Source organism: Onychostoma macrolepis, chromosome 09, assembly GCF_012432095.1.
Source record: "Onychostoma macrolepis isolate SWU-2019 chromosome 09, ASM1243209v1, whole genome shotgun sequence".
Lineage (NCBI taxonomy): Eukaryota > Metazoa > Chordata > Actinopteri > Cypriniformes > Cyprinidae > Onychostoma > Onychostoma macrolepis.
The window spans coordinates 2668214-2688383 of NC_081163.1; positions in this window are offsets into that span (position 1 = coordinate 2668214).

Below are 20170 nucleotides of genomic sequence, written 5' to 3' on the forward strand. Positions count from 1 at the left end.
ATTATCGCCTTGCCGGACTTTGGCCTCCCCAGCTTCTCAGTTGATAAATTAAACTTTTCCCAAAACCTGTCGGGAGTAGGGCCACAATATCACCTCCATTCAAAATGTGAACCAAACACTTTTCTGGTTTGGGCTTCAGTTGGTAAATGCCGGGAATATTCTCCACAACAGAGCGAATAGCGTCCCGTGTCTCCATGTCCGCTGTCGTTTTAGATTTCCCTAAACTAAACCTAAACTACAATCTTAAATTCGGCGCTTAGCGTCTACGTCACGGATCAGCCCGCCCTCTGTTCATTGGTTGGCCAGCTGCTGCGGAGCCGGAGATAATCTGGGAGATGGTTTGCTATATCAGACTGAGTACAGAAGCGAAATGAAATTGACCGGAAGTACGAAGTCTGACGTAGTCTGGTTTCTCCCAAGGTTTTCTACTCAATCTCTGTCACCGATGGAGTTTTAGGTCCTTGCCGCTGTCGCCTTGTGAAATGACTTGTTAATGTCCTCTTGCATTATTGACAAACTATTTTTCTATTTGACTCTGTAAAGCTGCTTTGACACAATCAGTATTGTATAAAGTGCTATGTAAATAAAGGTGACTTGATTTGATTTTATATACTGTAACCTGTTTTGTTTTTTTGTTTTTTGACTTCTCCATTATTTTAAAGATGTAATTGTGAACAGTAATAATATTTGTAAATGTTTGTCTGCTAACATTGTTTAGCTTGTTTTAGTTTTTTCTTAGTTCATTAAACAAAGTTTAAACTGAATTTTGCAGTTGTTTTACAGATATAATGTTTGTCAACTGGAGCTTTAAAGGGATAGTTCACCCAAAAATGAAAATTTGCTGTTAATTTACTGACCGTCAGGCCATCCAAGATGTAGGTGACTTTTTTTCTTCATCCCTATATGTTTAGTTTGGTTGAAAAATGTTATAAATGGAGATTGTTATTAAATAAAGGCTATTATGTGTTGTAAAGTGTGTTTTTAGTGATTGATCAACACCAGTTAATAGTTTTAATCATTTTGTTAAACTATAAAAATATGTTTATGTAGTTCCCCAGCAATTTCTTATGATGCCCAAATAATAAATCTTAGTTGAGGTAACATATAAAACACATGGAGTAAACGGTTACATTTTAATTGACATAACTTGCTGTAGTCTTCTAAATGTTTGACCAATTAAAACATTTGAGTTGAATGGACTATAAAACTAGTTCACTAAAGGTTGAGCGAACTAAAAAATAACAATTCAGGAAACATTTTGAAGTCAGAAATTGACTGAACGTGAAATTTCTGTGGAACTAGTTACTAAATAATAATTAGTTGAAACCGCTTGAAATATTTTAGAATGCAGTGATGCATTTCTGTATTTCTAAATTTATTGTATTTTTATATTTCTACATTTTGTAATGTATAAATGAATGTATTTTTAAATTATGCAAGTGTATTTATTTTAATAATTCCAATTAATTTATTGTTTTATTTTTTTTATGCATTTTTTATTTTTATGTATTTTTATTTAATTATTTACATGCAGTGTATTTCACATTTTCTCTTTAAATGAATCATTATACTAAATATGCAATAACATATTCTTGAGTAATCACGCAGAAAAGTTCATTTGAATAGTTTTCATATTGATCACGGCGATGACCCCAATAGTATTAGTATTGCATCATAAAGAAAGAAAATTAGTAGGCCTATTTAATGCCACACATATGAACCTGCTTGCATCTAATATTAAACATCCATGATTAGATGACATGCCTTGACTGTATTTCAACCAGATCTGTCTGAAAAACACAGACGTGTTGACAAAACCATACAAAGGTTTCAGAAAAGCTTGTGGACACTTTATAGTCTGCCCAAACAATGAAGTTCTGTCATCTGAAAACACAGTCTGTGTCTCTTTCCAGAGAAACTTCAGAGATCCAGAGCGAGTGACTCATTTGTTCTTGGCAGAGCGTGACCGAACCACGTCAAGCAATGCCAAATAACCAGAACCTCTGCGACTGAAAAGAGAGCATCGATAAAATAACAACAGGTTGGCATGTTAAACAGAGCAAACAGCAGTCATGTCACACACAATGTAAGCACAATATTAGCTTCATAACTCAAATGGAGCATGCATGCTCTTCAAACACAGTAGACAAAAGCCAAGAAGGCACTCTGGCATCTGAACATGCGTGAGAGATACAGACAGATACAGCAGCAGCAGCAGCGCTCATACAATGTGTGTGTGTGTACAGAGGGAGGGTTCGACATGTTCCTGTGAATAAGAGTAACACATTGTGTTTGTCTGTTGTGTTAGTCACGCTGCTGTTACACTGACTGTGACAGGTAAAGATCACGTTAATGAGCGGCTCTGACCTCTATATCATGTCATCTCAGTACTGCATTATAAAACACACAGGTCTGACGCCGATTCTGACTGGACAAGTCGTGTTCAAAGCCGTTGCACAATGCTGATGATGCAGGAGATTGAAGTTACTGGAAAACATGAACAGCCTACAGTTAAACTAATGGGCCTTAGTCAGGTATTTGATGCAAATGACTTTGAGGAACAGAATAGTTTATATAGAATATTGCATCATTATTTATTCATTGGTTTTCTCTTCAAATTGTTCTTATGCTAAAGAATTATACCTAAATGTTTTAAACAAGCATTAATATACACAATTTTGTTTCTGAAGTCATTTGTCTTGTTTTCAGGATGCTGAGAATTTTTTACTGGAAAACAAGGCAAAAATACAGATAAAGAAACTAGTGTTTTATGTATGTGCACTGTAAAAAATAAATCAATCATATTAAAACTGTAAAATACCGATACATAAAATTCCTTCATATCAATAAAATACATGGTGCCCTATTTTTTTAGAGATGTATGCATGCACGCATTTATTTCCAAATTTATTTGTTTACAAAAATTCATTTTTATTATTTCATTTACATGTAGTGTATTTGTTTCCTTTTTTTCCTGTCACTACTGATGCTTTGACAATTTGAAGGATAGTTTAATTTTTGTCCACTGGAATGTATATATTTATTAGTTTGTTTAAATTAGATTTGTTTTTTCAATAATTGGTCAGCTGAATGATCACTACCCATGCATACCCATTGACCATACAGCTACATTTTCATATCTGTTAAATTAAATATGGCATCTCACTATAGAGTGTTGCAGGAATGGCCAAAACCCGCAAACAAGTGCATTTTATCACTTCTGGTTCCATTGTCTTCAAGTCAATGGATTTTTTAAATAGGTTTCGGCTTAAATGCCTGAAATAAGGTCAGAAACACAATCTCAAGATATTTTCACAATTTATTCTACAACATGCAGTAATACCCCTTGAGATATTTTTAAAGCTTTTACTTGTCTTTAAAAGGTGGTTGCTAACAAGTGGCTAAATGGGACTACAGGAATTGTCAAGAACATTAAATGAACAGGTGAACACATCTCAACTAGTCTGCTTTCACAGCTTCACTGCATTTATAATTGTCCATTTACAATCACCGCATTTATAATCGTGTTTATTTGTGAAGATTATAATGAAATAATATGACAACACTTATTTTCTGCAATAATCCAGAAAGCCAATGGAAAATACTATTGGGTTTTTGTCGAGGGAACCAAAGCTAACTTATGGTTGGCCTACAGTGATAGCACATGTGCAAAAGCCTTCACACATGCACACTAGCCTATGCATGTAGACATGAATGTTTTTCTGGTGTTGCTGTGGTTGTAACAATGTCCTTAAAATGCAGCCATGCCTGTCAATTATCTGCATGTGCTATATTTATTTGTTTCATATTTACGCAGACACTTTTATCCAAAGAAACTTGCATTGCATTCAAGGTTTATCCTACATTTTATCAGTTATGTTGCTGCTATAAACATTAACTTAGTGCAATGAAAACTGCTGTGCATAAAAGCATCTGCCAAATGCATTTAAATGTAAATGTGCTTAGTGATATTCTGTTTAACTATTAGCCTAACTGCTTCTCCGCATTGACAGTTTAGCTGAAAGTAAAGAGAAAACAGACGAAGATGATGATATTTTTCGCTATTTTTAACGTAAGAGTGGGCGTGGTCATTTGTCATTTGAATGTGCGCGGCTTCCAGTTATGCATTTTACCTGTACAAAAACAGCCCGTTTTGATGCTTGACGTTTAAAACTGTTGTGTGTTATTATATTATTTTAATGTAGGCTAGCCTATTGTTGCATTGAACACACCCAATAGCCTATTTTTACGCACATTTAGGCTACAGAACGTTTCGCATTGCAAAATCATTCTATTGCAACGTGAAACGTTCTGTAAATGCGCGGGACTTCTGATTCATTACCACTAATGAATGGTAGTTAAGGTGGATTGCATCCCTTGCAACTAACATATGCCATGAATTTCAAACCATAAAATCAAGCTTCAAGCGCATGCTTTGGCGTAGGCCTACTAGACTGTTTCAGGACGAATTGTGTTTTCTCTACTTTAATAAAGCCCATAAATTGAAGCGTTCATCGATCGGGCCCCTCCTTACAGGAACGGTGAGCAGTCAGACAGAACATCTACAAACAATATACGGCGATCCGGACTTCTTTTGAAGTGCTCCTGTTTGCGTTAAAACTGGGTTAACTAAAACAAGGCCCTAATGTCACACAGTCCTAATCCCACGTAAGCCACACCAGCTATTCAACACCCAGAAATTAAATTAGGTATATTATTGTGTGTTTATTATGAGTCATTGCAAGGGATGGGACATCATCCGAAAGCCCTGTGAGATGCGACTGTGTGAGCGAGAGATTAAAGAAAAGCCTTGCGAAAATACAAGAGGGGCACTTGACGATTGATTTGGTGTTTGAGAGCTTAAGTCAATAGTCCCATTGGAACAGATAAATTCCCGGAGCTCTGCTATCATAATCTCAATCAATAGTGATGAAGGAGTCCAGTGTACATATTGAAACGGGCCGTGTTTGTGCAGATAAGCTTGTACAGTAGGCCTATCTCTCCGGGGTTTGGCGGCACTTGGATGAAGCGCTCGAGTCTGATGTTTGCTTAGTTAAAAGATCATGTCTGCTGACCGAATCCAAACGGCCGCAGTATTAACGGGATAATGCGATAATCAAAGAGCTCTGATACTGTGTACAATACACTCTTACTCCGTTTATCCAGTGCTTGTAACTGCTCTGTCAAATGCTGCTTATTCATTATTTGCCACATTGTTCGAGCTCATGGATAACAGATAGCCTGCCTTCTGGAATATGACGGAGTGTCACTCGGATTTGTCGGGCAAATAACAGCTGACTAGTTCCACATACAGGTCTGTTGACACTGGCTTTTCTCAACAGCGCTGTTGGATAAACGTAGCCTACACCTCAAATGATCCCAGTCAGCGCAAACGGCACGTAAATGATCCGAACGTGATGCGCAACAATTGGTTGAGATAGGCTGCACAACTGTCAAATGAAATGTATATAATAAAAAGTAGCCTATGTTTTTCAGATTTAAAGCAAACTCTTTCGTAAGGCTCTTACGTAATAGTTCAAACTCTCAAACTCTTTTCGTAATAGTTCCTAAATGTTTCAGTGGATTTGGTGTAAGCGGATCCGCTAAATGGACGCGGTGAAGGATAAAAATATATAGGCGTTCGCTCGCTCGCATAAATTTTGCATACAAGCGGAAAAAATGGCGTTCGCTCGCAAAACTTTTGCGTTCCCTCCAGAAACTCTGAGTTCCATCACAATTCCTTTGTGATGATATGAGGTGGGGGTAAAAAAAAAGAAAAGTGTTTTGCCCTCGAACGCTAGTTTCTTGGGCGAACGTGATAGTTTTTTTGTTGTTGTTGTTTTTACTAAAATATTTTTTTACAAATTTTTACTTTGGGGCTTCCTATTTTTTTTTTTTTTTCATTGTTTTTTTTCATTCATTGCATTGTGTTGTATGTTTTATCCTTTTCTTTTATCTGGAAGTTTTATTAATATGTGTAGTGTGCTTTAAAATTTTGATTCATCAAGAACTTTTCACAGTGCATGCCAAGATGAAACAGCAGAACCAAAAATGCAGAAACAATTTGTTCAGTTATTGGTTAAACATTATAAACAGGCCTATAAGAAAAAATCAGTCCACATCTTTTTCTCTCTATACCCGGATGTTGCTGTGGATTTACCAGCATTCTTTGCATGTCTTTGTTTTAAGCCCAAAACACTGTTTTTTTGTTTTTTTTTCATCTGAACTTTTCTCTTTGCTCTTTTTTGATTGTTCAAGTGATAGTTTAATAATATGAGTGACAAGTAGGCTAATTAAACGGAGAATAGTAGTCTACCATACCGTTTTAATCAAATAATTTGAAGTGTGCAACCAGTAGATGCATTCCCATAGTGCCATGGGAGCCGATTTGAAAGGTTGGAAATAAAACATGGCAGGGAATTGTAAGTAGAGCATCTCTCAAATAGCAAAGTTTTTCCTTGTGGTTAATTCATACTTGTTTAACAACACCAGAGAAAGTATTTCTGTGGTTGTTGTTGTTGTACAGGTTAAAGGACAATGCCAAAATGACGGATGCAGTATGTCCAGGAAATATATTCATACTACACACAAAGAACACACTTAAGGAAGTACATTGAATTGATTAAATGCTGTGAAATGGAAATTAAGAAATGTAGAATAGCATATTAGCATACTACTCTTACTGTCCCTTTTTTATATACTGTATAAACAGTATGAGTAGGCTACAGTATGCTAGTAGGCCCATGCTATTCTGAATTCAGCTCATGTTTTTGATTGTACTGAAAACACAAATCAGTGAAATTGTGCCCTCTAGTGGTAGAAATAAATAATTTTTATTAAACAGTTTAAATGTTATGAAACACATCACCCTATCATTGATAAATTAATAAGTTATTATATAAATTATATGTTTTGTCATTTTTATTATTTTTTATAAGACTACATATTTTTTTAATTCATTTTTATTTATTAGTTTTAGTTATTTAGTACTTCAAGTTAAATTAAATGAAAATAAAAAATGTTTCCAGCAGTGTTGGGGGTAGCGCATTACAAGTAATATAAGTTATGTAATCAGATTACTTTCCCCAAGTAACTTGCGTAACAAATTACTTTCAAATTTACAAAAAAATATCTGAAAAATATTACTTTTTCAAATTAGTAATGCAAGTTACTTTGTTTTCCCATTTATTCACTTACTGCTCTCCTGTTTCCATGTTGAGGGAGATTGGGAGTGATGTGTAGATGCACTTCCTTCACCCTGAGGCTTATTCATTTCACTTTTGGTGAAAGGGCCCTTACAGTTGTCAAAAATATAACTTTTGCGTTTTTTTATTTTTAAAAAAACAAACAAGAGCAAGCATAGCCCAGGTGATAAAACGTAACACAAAAGTAACATAAAGCATTACTTTCCATAAAAGTAAGTAAGTAACACTTTTATGAAGTAACACAATATTGTAATGCATTACTTTTAAAAGTAACTTTCCCCAACACTGGATGCCAGTTTTTTTTTTTTTTTTATACATATATATATATATATATATATATATATATATATATATATATATATATATATATATATATAGTAGTTATAGTATTTATAGTATATGTATAGTCAGATGGTTAAACTGTTGTACAGCTCTATTGTTTTTCCTATATTTGTATTGTATGTTTATCTTATGTTTAACTACACTGTAAAAAAAATTCCGTAAAAATACAGTACAATATACCGTAATAATTTGAAGGAATTTTCCGTATTTGGTTTTTACAGGTGTTTTTCCGTATTTTTTTAATTACGCTTTGCATTGTGGGAACAAGAAGCTCAGTCGATTATCGGCGCGAAAACAGTGCTTGAGCAGACGCCATTATTCACAGAGATAGTCTCGGTAAAAATTTCATTTTAAAGTCGGATTTCGGGTTTGAGGAACCGTTTTTACACTTCCGTGGTAAATTATATTTTGTTAAATGTAACAAACTGTAACGTTAACTTAGTTGCTGTCTTCCTTGTTTGCCAAATGAATGTCAGAGGCTCGGAGCCGTCGCATTTGACATCTTCAGCACATCTCACTCGACGTGGAGGTAAGTTACGGGTTACAGTGTGCTCACTTTCAGTTTTATCAATAAGTTTATTAACTTCTAATTGTTGTTGATGCGGTGTATTTGTTACTGCGCGTGCCGTAAAGCATCCGGCATGTTAACGTTACTGAGGTGATGTTAAGCAGCTGTGATAACGTTAAATCTGAAGTGTCGTACAACTGTGTTTAGAGCGCTTTATGACTCCAACAGAAGCTGGCAGAGCAATTGTCAAGAAAAGAAGATACCATTACGACATTTTTTTTATTCTTTAAAAGAGATTATACAACTAGGTGAAGATCTGACATCGCGGAATTCTTCAAGGATAACGCAACTTTTCTGCCAAACGAGGTAGGTTTAGACATTTTATTGTCTTGTTTGTTACACCCACACACACGAGAAGTTTGTTCGGTAACGTTACTGGCACACTGTCGGTGAACGCGCACGCTTCAGACACGCGTCAGGAGCGCGTCGAGTTCTCTCGCACTTACACGGACAAAAGCACACAAAATTATGTCAAAATGACCATTTTTGGCTAGTGACAGTTTTAAATAAGTTAAAATGTCTTGACTGATGTAAAGTTGGGATGTGCGTCGATGTGAGTCATGTTTTAAAGGGACAGCAGTTCATGACATTCATTGTTTCTTCTGTTTTCTTTTCTAATGACAGGTTGTAATTGCTGCTGTATGTTTTATTTATTAACACTACAGTTTTTATTTATGGAAGTATATGGGGAGCAAAATTCAGTTTGAAATGCAAAATGGCAATGCAATATGTAAAATGGCATTTTCCCATACATATGTGCAATATTTAGTGCAAAATGAAAATTCAATTATATAATTTACGTTTGCCATTTCCTACACTAGTTTTAATATGCAAAATAAAATCATATTTTAATGCTTTATAAGTTGCAAAATGAAAATGTATTACACAAATTGATTAGATATGTTTAATATGTCCAAGCCAAGACTGTAGTAAAATTATCATTTAATTGCTGTTTTTCCTAAATGCATTTAGACTTAAGGACACTTGGGATTGTATTTTCATCATAATACCGCATGATAATTGTAGAAAAATGCAGTGAGAATTTGAGGATGCATTCTGAGCCAAGGGTGCATCAAAAGGGAAGCAAAATGGTGATTTAAATGTCTTTTATTTTTCTTAAATGCATTGACGCTTACATATAAGACGTTTCAATTGCATTTTCATTTAATACCTCGCTATGAATTTAAAGTCAATGTGGATTTGAAATGCATTTGAAAATGCAACACGCCCCTGACCTGACAATCGTTAGGTGGGGCTCAGCAACAGGACGCACAATTGGTCAATATTCACCGTCAACCAAACGCTTTCCACATTGATTTATTCATTGCGGGGTATTAAATGAAAATGTTATTGAAATGTCTTATATGTAAGTGTCAATGCATTTAAGAAAAATAAAAGACATTTAAATCACCATTTTGCTACCCTTTTGCTGCACCTTTGGCTCAGAATGCATCCTCAAATTCCCACTGCATTTTGCTACAATTATCATGCGGTTTTATGATGGAAATGCAATCCCAAGTGTCCTACTCCTAAGTCTAAATGCATTTAGGAAAAACAGCATTTAAATGATAATTTTGCTACAGTTTTTGCTTGGACATGTTAAACACATCTAATCAATTTGGGTATTAATTTTTGTTTTAATTAACTTAATATTGTGAATGAATTAACTGGTAACACTTTACAATAAGGTTCATTAGTTAAACATTAGTTAATGTATTAACTAACATGAACTAACCATGAGCAATACATTTGTTACTGTATTTACCAATCTTCACTAACGTTAGTTAATAAAAATACAGATGTTCATTGTTAGTTCATGTTAGCTCACAGTGCATTAACTAATGTTAACGAGTTTAATAATGTATTAGTAAATGTTGAAATTATCATTAACAAAGATTAATAAACGCTGTATAAGTGCAGTTTATTATTAGTTAATGTTAACTAATGTAGTTAACTAATGAACCTTATTGTAAAGTGTTACCAATTAACTTATAAAGTGTTAAAATATGTGTTTAATTTGCATATTAAAACTAGTGTAGAAAATGTATCGCAAAATGTAAATAAAAATACAGAACTACATTGCCATTTTATGTATTGCAATGCATTGTCATTTTGCATATTTCAAATAGAATTTTGCTACCCATATGCTTCCATTTTTATTTACCTTTAGGGATGTTCAATACTGACAAAAATTAGTAATTGAGTCGTTTATTCAGTTGACTTTGTTATTGAAGTTTTTTGTGTAGGAAAGATTTAATCAATGTTTGGAGTGGCTTTCTGAATTTACAATGTGTTGTTTATAATTTCTTATTCTTTTGTTATTGGTGATTCCAGATTGCTGTCATTCAAGAACTTATCATTTCCTCCCCCATTGTGGCTGAGCTACACATTCTCTTCATTTTATTTTAAACATAAAACATCCAGAGGAGATGGCACCTACGTTGGAATTCATACAAATGTACGGAACATATGTAATGAAACTGTGTATAAAGCATTTTATTGTGTTGCTGTTTAGTTGAAAATAATCAAAGGGGTTAGTTCACTCAAAAATGAAAATTCTGTCATTAATTACTCACCCTCATGTCGTTCCAAACCCATAAGACCTTCGTTCATCTTTGCAACACAAATTATGATATTTTTGATGAAGTCTGAGAGCTTTCTGACTCTCCATAGACAGCAAGGGTCCTTACACGGTCAAGGCACAGAAACGTAGTATAAGGACATCGTTAAAACAGTCCATCTGCCATCAGTGGTTCAATCTGAACTTTATGAAGTGATGAGAATACTTTTTGTACGCAAAGAAAATAAAAACAACTTTATTCAAGTCGTTATTTAACAAAAACAGCGTATCCATGTGGTGCGGCTGACACAGAACAGCGTACGCAGTTTGCGTTCAGCGGGTATTCTCCAAAATGGTGCTACTGTGACGCAGATGCGACGAATTGTTGAATAAAGTCGTTATTTTTATTTTCTTTGTGTACAAAAAGTATTCTCATCACTTCATAATGTTGGCTTCACTGATGGCAGATGCACTATTTTGACGATGCTTTTCATACTTTTCTGGGCCAAAATATCTTAAATTTTGTTCTGAAGATGAACAAAGCTTTTACGGGTTTGGAACGACATGGGGAAAAGTGATTAATGACAGAATTTTCATTTTGGGGTGGAGTAACCCTTTAAGTATATCATAAAACATTGTTGACTATCACATGACGGATACAATTGGAGACCACTGGAAATGCAAGTTTAGCATTTTATAAACAATGTTTGAACTGGAACTTGATAATTAAATCTCAACCTGTTCTGCACGTTACTCTATACTTCACTTTCATTCATTTAATTTCTTGTCATTTCCAGTCTTCCTGTGAAGAAATCCTGAATGAGGGTCGACGGTTCAGATGAAGGGAACCTATGCTTCCAAGACTCATTTATGAACAACTTCGAGAATCCATGTACAATTTGAGCTTTTTTCAGATCTCAACATGGAACTTGGACTGAACATGCAGCAAAAGGGAAAAAAAAAAAAGGAAGTAGTTTCCTCACGCTGGCACATGGCAAGCGATACTAAAAGCACACAAACACTTGGAGCCCTACTCTTAATTTAGATTGTATAGTTCTCTTAGTTTCACATTGAATCACATTGATCATTGTTCTTTATTTTCAAATGATTTACAAGAAAGTTTTTTTTTTTTTTTTTTGCAGTACCATGTCAATTGTAGATGACAGAATTCACATTTTTAATGTGAACTGTCCTTTTAAATAACATTTCACTTGACTATTGACTAGAAGTCTGTAGCAATTGTTATTAATGACAGCCCTGGCTTTGTATTAATTTTTTCCCATGTATCTGAAAATGTTTCGAGTCTTGACTGTTTCACAGTGAAGTTTATCTTTGTGACCACTATTCAGTGCAACACCAATATTGTACAAATAGCTGCTCATGTTTTCTTTTTTCTGCCTGGTGCCGTTTAAAACTAAAACACATTGTTAAATTAATTGATGTAATAATATTTTTGTCTTCACCTGTTAAAGGCAAATAAAAGCTACTGAACGCACTTTTAAGAATGTTTACATGAGGTAAAAATAAACCATGTTCGATTTGTATATATTGTGCTGGATTTATTTGCTACTAAAGATAGGCCTATGCTATAATTTTTTAGAAATTTCTGCAAAACGGATTGTCCGTTTATGGTACAGAAGAAAATGTAAATCTACAGAATTTTCCTTTTTAATGTGGAAGGAAATGTCCGTAAATTTAACAGAAAATGTCCTGGTAATTTTCTGCCAGTACATTATCCGTTTTTTTACGGAATTTTTTTTTACAGTGTAGTATGTAGCACCGTGGTCCTGCAAGACACGACATTTCGTTCCACTATATGTCCACACATGTAGCAGAATGACAATAAACTTGAACTTGATATAATTTCATTTCAGTTAACTTTTATTTTGAGTAATACATTTTTTTATGGTTCTAATTTAGTTTTAGTTAAAAATAATGGCCCTACTATCTGAATCAGACAGAAAAACACATCTGTTTCACTGGCAAAACATATTATAATGATATTTATTTTATTCGTTTATTTTTTGCATATTGTGTGTTGCATACAAAAAGCAGCTGCAAAAAGCAATGCACAATGCACAAAAATACAATCAGTTTGTCCATTCTCGATATAGTTTTCTACTCACTGTAAATACTGATTAAACCAAACATCCAGACACACAGTGTTGAAAGCAGCAGATGAGACCTCTTCTAGTCTTTTATTCTGGCCTCTGCTGTTTAAAAGCCTCTAAACCTCTTTTCTCCACAACAGACTGTGAGCTTTCAAGAAGAATGGAAAGGTGAGCCTTCAAGGTAGCAGATTTTTCCAAGAAAGTCGAACACTTGGGGAAACAAGAGAAGCAACTGCTATCTAACAGTGCACATGAGGCCCAGACGCACAATGGAGACGCTGGTCCTTGAAGAACTCTGGCGTCTTTCCAAAGGCCCGGATCTGCTCAGGAGCGATTGATGGGAATTTGGGAGACACAATGGAGCGGCGGATTGGCTTTAACTCTCACCTGCGTAAATGAACCTGTAGAGGTCAGAGTCCAGCTGCTGCCAAGCTGAATAACACCAAAACAGCATTCATGAGTGTTATTTCCACGACTGCATTTACATGCGTCAGGATTATTTGGCTTTCAAAATTGAACTGAGGATGCTTTCAAAATGCCTTTTAGAAGAAGAATAGGACAAAATGTATAAAGTGCAGTTTTAAATACATTTTCAGTTTGAATGACCCATAAATGTTATGCACAGCAGTGTTGTTACTGTAAACTACAATCGAAATAGAAATGTGTGTGTATATATATATATATATATATATATATGTGACCCTGGACCACAAAACCAGTCTTAAGTCGCTGGGGTATATTTGTAGCAATAGACAAAAAATACACTGTATGGGTCAAAATTATAAATTTTTCTTTTATACCAAAAATCATTAGGATATTAAGTAAAGATCATGTTCCATGAAGATATTTTGTAAATTTCTTACCGTAAATATATCAAAACTTCATTTTTGATTAGTAATATGCATTGTTAAAAACTTCATTTGGACAACTTTAAAGGCGATTTTCTCACTATTTTGATCTTTTTGCACCCTCAGATTCCAGATTTTCAAATAGTTGTATCTCAGCCTAATATTGTCCGATCTTAACAAACCATACATCAATGGAAAGCTTGTTTATTCAGCTTTCAGATGATGTATAAATCACTTAAGACTGGTTTTGTGGTCCAGGGTCACATATGTTTGCGTGTATGTGTATTTAAATATAGAACAAAAACTAATAAAAATGACAATCAAACCAAAATAGAAGTCTTTGTGTGTGTGTGTGTGTGTGTGTGTGTGTGTGTGTGTAAACAAGTAAACAAAAAAAAAAAAAAAAAATGACAAAATCAGCTTCACAGAAAATGAACATTTCTACATTACACAAAGTTACATTTAAAATCTAAAAATTTATTCAAAATTAATTAAAGATAATTCAAAATATTAATAAATATTACTTATACTAAATGTAAATAATACTAAAATAACACTGATGCACATAGAACAAATATTTTTTTAGAAACACTATGTTATTAGTTGTTAATTGTTAGCCTTTGATATATGCACCTATAACAATCTGTACTTAATTCATATTTTATTTTATTTTATTAACTCTCAAATTTAAATAAAAAAAGTTTTATTTTTGTGGAATGTATGGTGAAATGAAAATCATGTTTCACTTATAAATATTGAGAAAAACAACTATAAACTATATTTCTTATTTCTAAGAAATGTCTGAAATATTTTGCATCGATTTTATGTATGTATGTACAGTATGTGTGTATATATATATATATATATATATTGTTAATGTGACTTAATTTAATTTGTGACCGTTGAATTCCTTTTTTTTCTTCTTTTTTTCTTTTTCTGTCATTTAGTCTAACGTGTGCTGTGTCTGATCCAATCCAAATTCACACTCATTTGAAAGGGAGCTGGTTCTTAAACATGCGTGTATTTTTGAGGAAACACTCTCTCACCACTTCTGCAAAGATATCATGGCGAGTGGTGATTTCTACAGCAGCGTCGCCTATAGAGACAAAAGCAAGAAGTGCCTGTAAACACGCAATAGAGAAGCGGGTAAGAGATGCCAGAGATACAACCAAACAAACAAACCACACTGAGACCAATAACATTTATTCACTATATAAAAAAGTTAATGATCTACATGAAGTGAGGCCTTATATATATGTACATATATGTATATTTCTTAATTGAAAGTCACTACTTATATAATATACAATGCCTCAAACTAAGACTTTTTGCATCGTTAACTGAATTTGAAATTATGTAAATCTGCTCAAACAATCTGAGAAACTGGTTTGTTTGTTTAATACATTTTTGAGTATTAATATAAATGTGTGGATACCCTTCGTTTTCCTGTAGCCTCTCAGCATTTCGTCCTGTTTGAAAAGAAACAGGACGCTTTCTAATAATGCTTGTGTGCAAAACCTTTCCATTGTTTAACACAGCGACTCTGGGTACAACCCCATATTAACATAATCTAGTCATACAGTATTTTTCAGTCAGGAAGACGATTTTTTCTTCTAGTTTTTAATCTGATTTATTTAATTTCTATCATAATGCCATGTGGTGTGTAGCTGCAGTCCGTAACTTTTTTGGGTTAAAAATGATCTGCAATCAATATTTGAGCAAGTACATAACCAGCCAGTGTTCAAAACTATCGCCTTACTTTAGCCCGATTCACATAATAATGTTTTCTAATTTGAGTGGTACAAGTAGGTTTTCGCGGGAAATTCGAGCATGCTGCTGCGTCATTACGTCACGTCTGTAAACATAAAGAAGTTGTCCCGGCTAGTAGGCTATCATATGTGAGGATCCTGCAGGTGGTGCATCGTTTATATCCTTTTCTCACAGCAGCTGGAATAATTAAATGTATCATTTCGGTGGCTGATTGTGATCCAGAAAGTATTATGTGTTTATGAAAAACATGAATGAAATTAAATTATATTCCAGTTTTAAATGTGCTTCTGATTACAGATAGCCTGGGATTACACAAGATTTGTATTTTAAAGAAAACCAGTTCGAAGGAAGCATAGTTTGCTTTTTAGGTTAAAAGAATGTCTTAATATGAAATTTGAATGGTATGACAATTAGAGATTAGACTGTACAGACAACATGATCTCACAGAATTCCGTGTAATGTTCACGGACTTAATTAACCCCGAATCTGTGGTGGCATCACGGAATCGCCGAAAATTCCGTGATGGGCTCACAGAAGTGATACCAATGTAAGTCAGTGACAGGCATCAGCCGTGCTCCACGCATGGAAACCCTTAGCATCAATATTTATCGTCATCATTATTGTTCAGAGCTGGGTGGGTTTAGGGTAGGGGTGGGGTCAGGTACTCCAGTGAAAGTATAACTGCATCGGAATCACTCTTTTTATGTGGTCCGATGCAGCGCTGGTGTTGAACCAGTGAATCCGTGCATGGACCACGGCTGATGCCTTCTGTGAGCCCTTCACGGAATTTTCGGTGATTCCGTGATGCCACCACAGATTCGGGGTTAATTAAGTCCGTGAACATTACACAGAATTCTGTGAGATCAGGTTGGTACAGAAATTGAAATCTACTCGCTAATACACACTATACTCATAATCACGCAATGCTGATGTTGTTAACATTAATAATTTGAGAATAAAGTATAACAATAATAATAATTTGCATGGTTAGATGTGATATGAGCTAACTGATCTTTAGATTTAATCACCATTGGTAGTGCGATTTATTGTAATGCTTTTTTCCTCAGTTGGTCAGAACAAATGTGGCAGACTTGTTACTTACTTGTTCAGATGGCAATATACGGTGAAAATTCTCATTTGGGTCACATATTCCAAGATTTAGGCTAGAATCTGTGATTCCTAAGCACAGTATCCACACCGGTGCGGTGACTGACAGACTGACACACATACTCCTCAAAACATTAGATTCATCCACGTGCCGGAGCACAACCCCACTCAAGGAAGATAATTCCGCACACAGCTGCAATTCCAGGTTTGAGCAGTCGCGCACAGTTGCTCTCCACCGACTGCGCTGGCCAAAAGCATGATGGGAAACGACTGACTGACGACACAGCTTATTGCTCATTGGTTCAGACAACCTTGACGCTGCGTTCTCTTCTAAAATGTTTTATTTTTTTAATCTGATTTCATGCTATTATGTATTTAAATTGTGCATGAATATTTCCAAACACTATGACAGTGCGATCGCTTTGTGAGATATGTGATTGTTGTCATATTTTCTATAAAAATCTAAAATACATGTTTAAATTAAAATAAAAATGGATGATAAATACGCCTTTCGTATGAGTGGCTTGTTCATCATATTTATATTCATATAAAAGCAACAGAACTGAAATTATACCATGTTTATAAGCAGCACAGCATATGAGTGAGATTAAGGCAATATCTGCCTTTGATCTCGTAGGTATCTGTTCCACTTGGAGAGGGCAGAACTGTCCGTCTTGACTGTGTTTATTTCACTCCTCCCCTCACTGCAGCCGCCTGCTCTCGCCTACATTTCAGGCGAGGAGCATCTCAAAACACCTCTTGTGGCCATAAGATGTTTGGCATGTTTAACGTATCTTTTTGGGTTTCAAAAGAAAAGGTTTCTATTTTGCATTCCATCATATTTTTACCAGCATAATTATTCAAATAAATGTAATTATTAAATGTAATTTTTTATTTTTTAAGCTTAATTATTACATTTTATTAACTAAATTTAATGATTGGTGTCAGCATAATAATCTGATTGAAAATGAAAATGAGTCCTTAGCCATCTTCAAGAATTGGCCAAAAACACATCTCTTCCATCTTTATTTGACCCTCTGACTCTAGCACTCTCTATTCAAATTCTTTTTAGACTTGCACTCTATTCATTTACTAACTGCTTGTTTTTCTTTAAAAAAAAAAAAAAAGAAAAGAAAAAAAACTAACACTAGCTTCTCTATTCTTTTTATTCTTTTTGTATTCTTTGTTTTCATTTTATTTATTATATAATTTTAAAAAAAACCTGCTACGTGTACTGCGTTAAGCTAACTGACTTGTTATAGCACTTGCATATCATTGCTCTTTTGTTGGTTTTGATTGCTTCTATTGTCCTCATTTGTAAGTCAATTTGGATAAAAGCGTCTGCTAAATGACTAAATATAAATGAATATGAGAATGTCTCAGTATCAGGTTACTTTAACACTGACATTGTTAATATTTTGAATGTTTTGATTTTAATTTTAGTTAAAGTTTGCTATTTTGTTCTCTTAGTTATTTTTATTAGTTTTATTAGTCTATGTAGTTTTTATTAATGTTTTCTTCAGTTTTAGTTCTAATTATTGTATTACTTTTAGTAGTATTTAATATCAAGTTAAACAAAATGAAAATGAGAAATTTTGCCTTGACAACTAGCTGAAATAAGGTTTTTATGTTTCATTTAATTTATTTCAAGTATATATATATATATATATATATATATACACTCTCAGAAATAAAGGTACAAAAGTTGTCACTGGGGCGGTACCTTTTCAAAAGGTACATGTTTGTACCTAAAGGGTCCATTTTGGTACCTTAAAGATACATATTAGTACTTAAAGTGCACATATTTGAACCAAATAGGTACAAAAGTGTACCTTTTGAAAAGGTACCGCCCCAGTGACAGCTTTTGTACCTTTATTTCTGAGAGTGTGTATATATATATATATATATATATATATATATATGTTTTATAGTTTTAGTAAATGCACATTGCTTTAAACTTCCAATATGAAGAATATTTGAGAAGCTGTATTTTCCCTCAAAGGCAGGCATCTATGGTGGCGACACAGAGTGAGGAATCATGGGAAGGAGTGCGGCTCCCTGGAGCAGAACTGAGAGGAACAGATGCCGTCTCTGCTTCCAGTTCTCGCTCCTCCTGTCCAAACTGAAGTGGAGGCCAACTCTGAGATCCACAAACTGGAGAAAAAGTCCTTGGCCCTGCAGAAGAATAAGAAGAAAGAAACTATGAAGGGAAAAAATGATTTATTTCTATATTATATAACAACAGGAAATGGGGTTCCTTTCCCAGGCATTCGAAGCGTCATGATCTGATGATGAATCCCCTGCTGCTGACCATTGACCAGATCATGAATATAAAAAGTCATTCTGACAGACAGAAGAAATATGTGAAATAAACCACTGTAAAAGAGTTACTTTAGAGAGAACTGAAGAAGAACAACAGCAGAAGTGAATGTCTGTGCTATTTTATAAGGTTAGTGAAGAACATCTATTCCTATATTCAAATAGTTGCCAATAATATAAATCCTCGTAGAGTATATCTGAAGTTGCATAGCTTAACTCCATAAAGGATATTGCATGGGATAATCCCGGATAATATCCAGGACGCTGCTGGAGTCCGACTGTGATTGTTCTGACTTTCTTCTTCTACTATTATAATTATTCTACCATAAAAATGTCCGGCAGTTACAGCCTCAAATCTCACTTACTAGTCAGGCAAGAGCTGCCTGCTATAATAATAGTATTTAAATATTTTCACATAACTCTAGATCCTGATCTTTGCTCCTGAATCAAATGCTTTTTATTTTTCCACTATTTTGATTTCTTTCAAAGCTTTTATAACATGCCAAACATATGCTGCTTTTTCATTTTGCTTTGTTTTATTGCATACTTTATTTTGCACTTCTTAATTTGTTCATCCACCCTACGCGCACGTGTGTGTGTGTGTGTGTACTTGTTTATGCTACATTGTGAGGACCAAATGAATGAACCAAAAAAAATAAAAATCCCCACAAGGATAGTAAAACCTGAAATTTTTGACATTGTGGGGAAAAAATAATTAAAAATAGTAAATGATGTTTATCTCAAAGTGTAACAATGCAAACAGGTTTTCTGTAAGGGGTAGGTTTAGGGTTAGGGGATAGAAAATATCGTTTGGTCAGTATAAAAGTAATAGAAGTCTATAGCAAGTCCCCACAATTCACAGACACAAATGTGTGTGTGTGTGTGTGTATGTGTGTACAAACAATAGGCTATAAATATTCTACCAAAATATATTTTATAGTTTTAAAAATTATTTTTAAAATATAAATACTTTTTTAAAGAATATATGGTAACACTTTACAATAAGGTTCATTAGTTAACATTAGTTACCAACATTAGTAAACATGAACTGAGAATGAACAAGATTTCTACAGCATTTATTAATCTTAGTTAATGTTAATTTCAGCATTTACTAATGCATTATTAAAATAACAATTTGTGTTTGTTAACATTAGTTAATGCACTCTGAACTAACATGAATAAACAACGAACAACTGTATTTTCATTAACTAACATTAACTAAGATTAATAAATAGTGTAATAAATGCATTGTTCATTATTTGTTCATGTTAGTTTATACATTAACTAATGTTAACAAATGACACCTTATTGTAAAGTGTTACCGAATATATTTTGTCCTC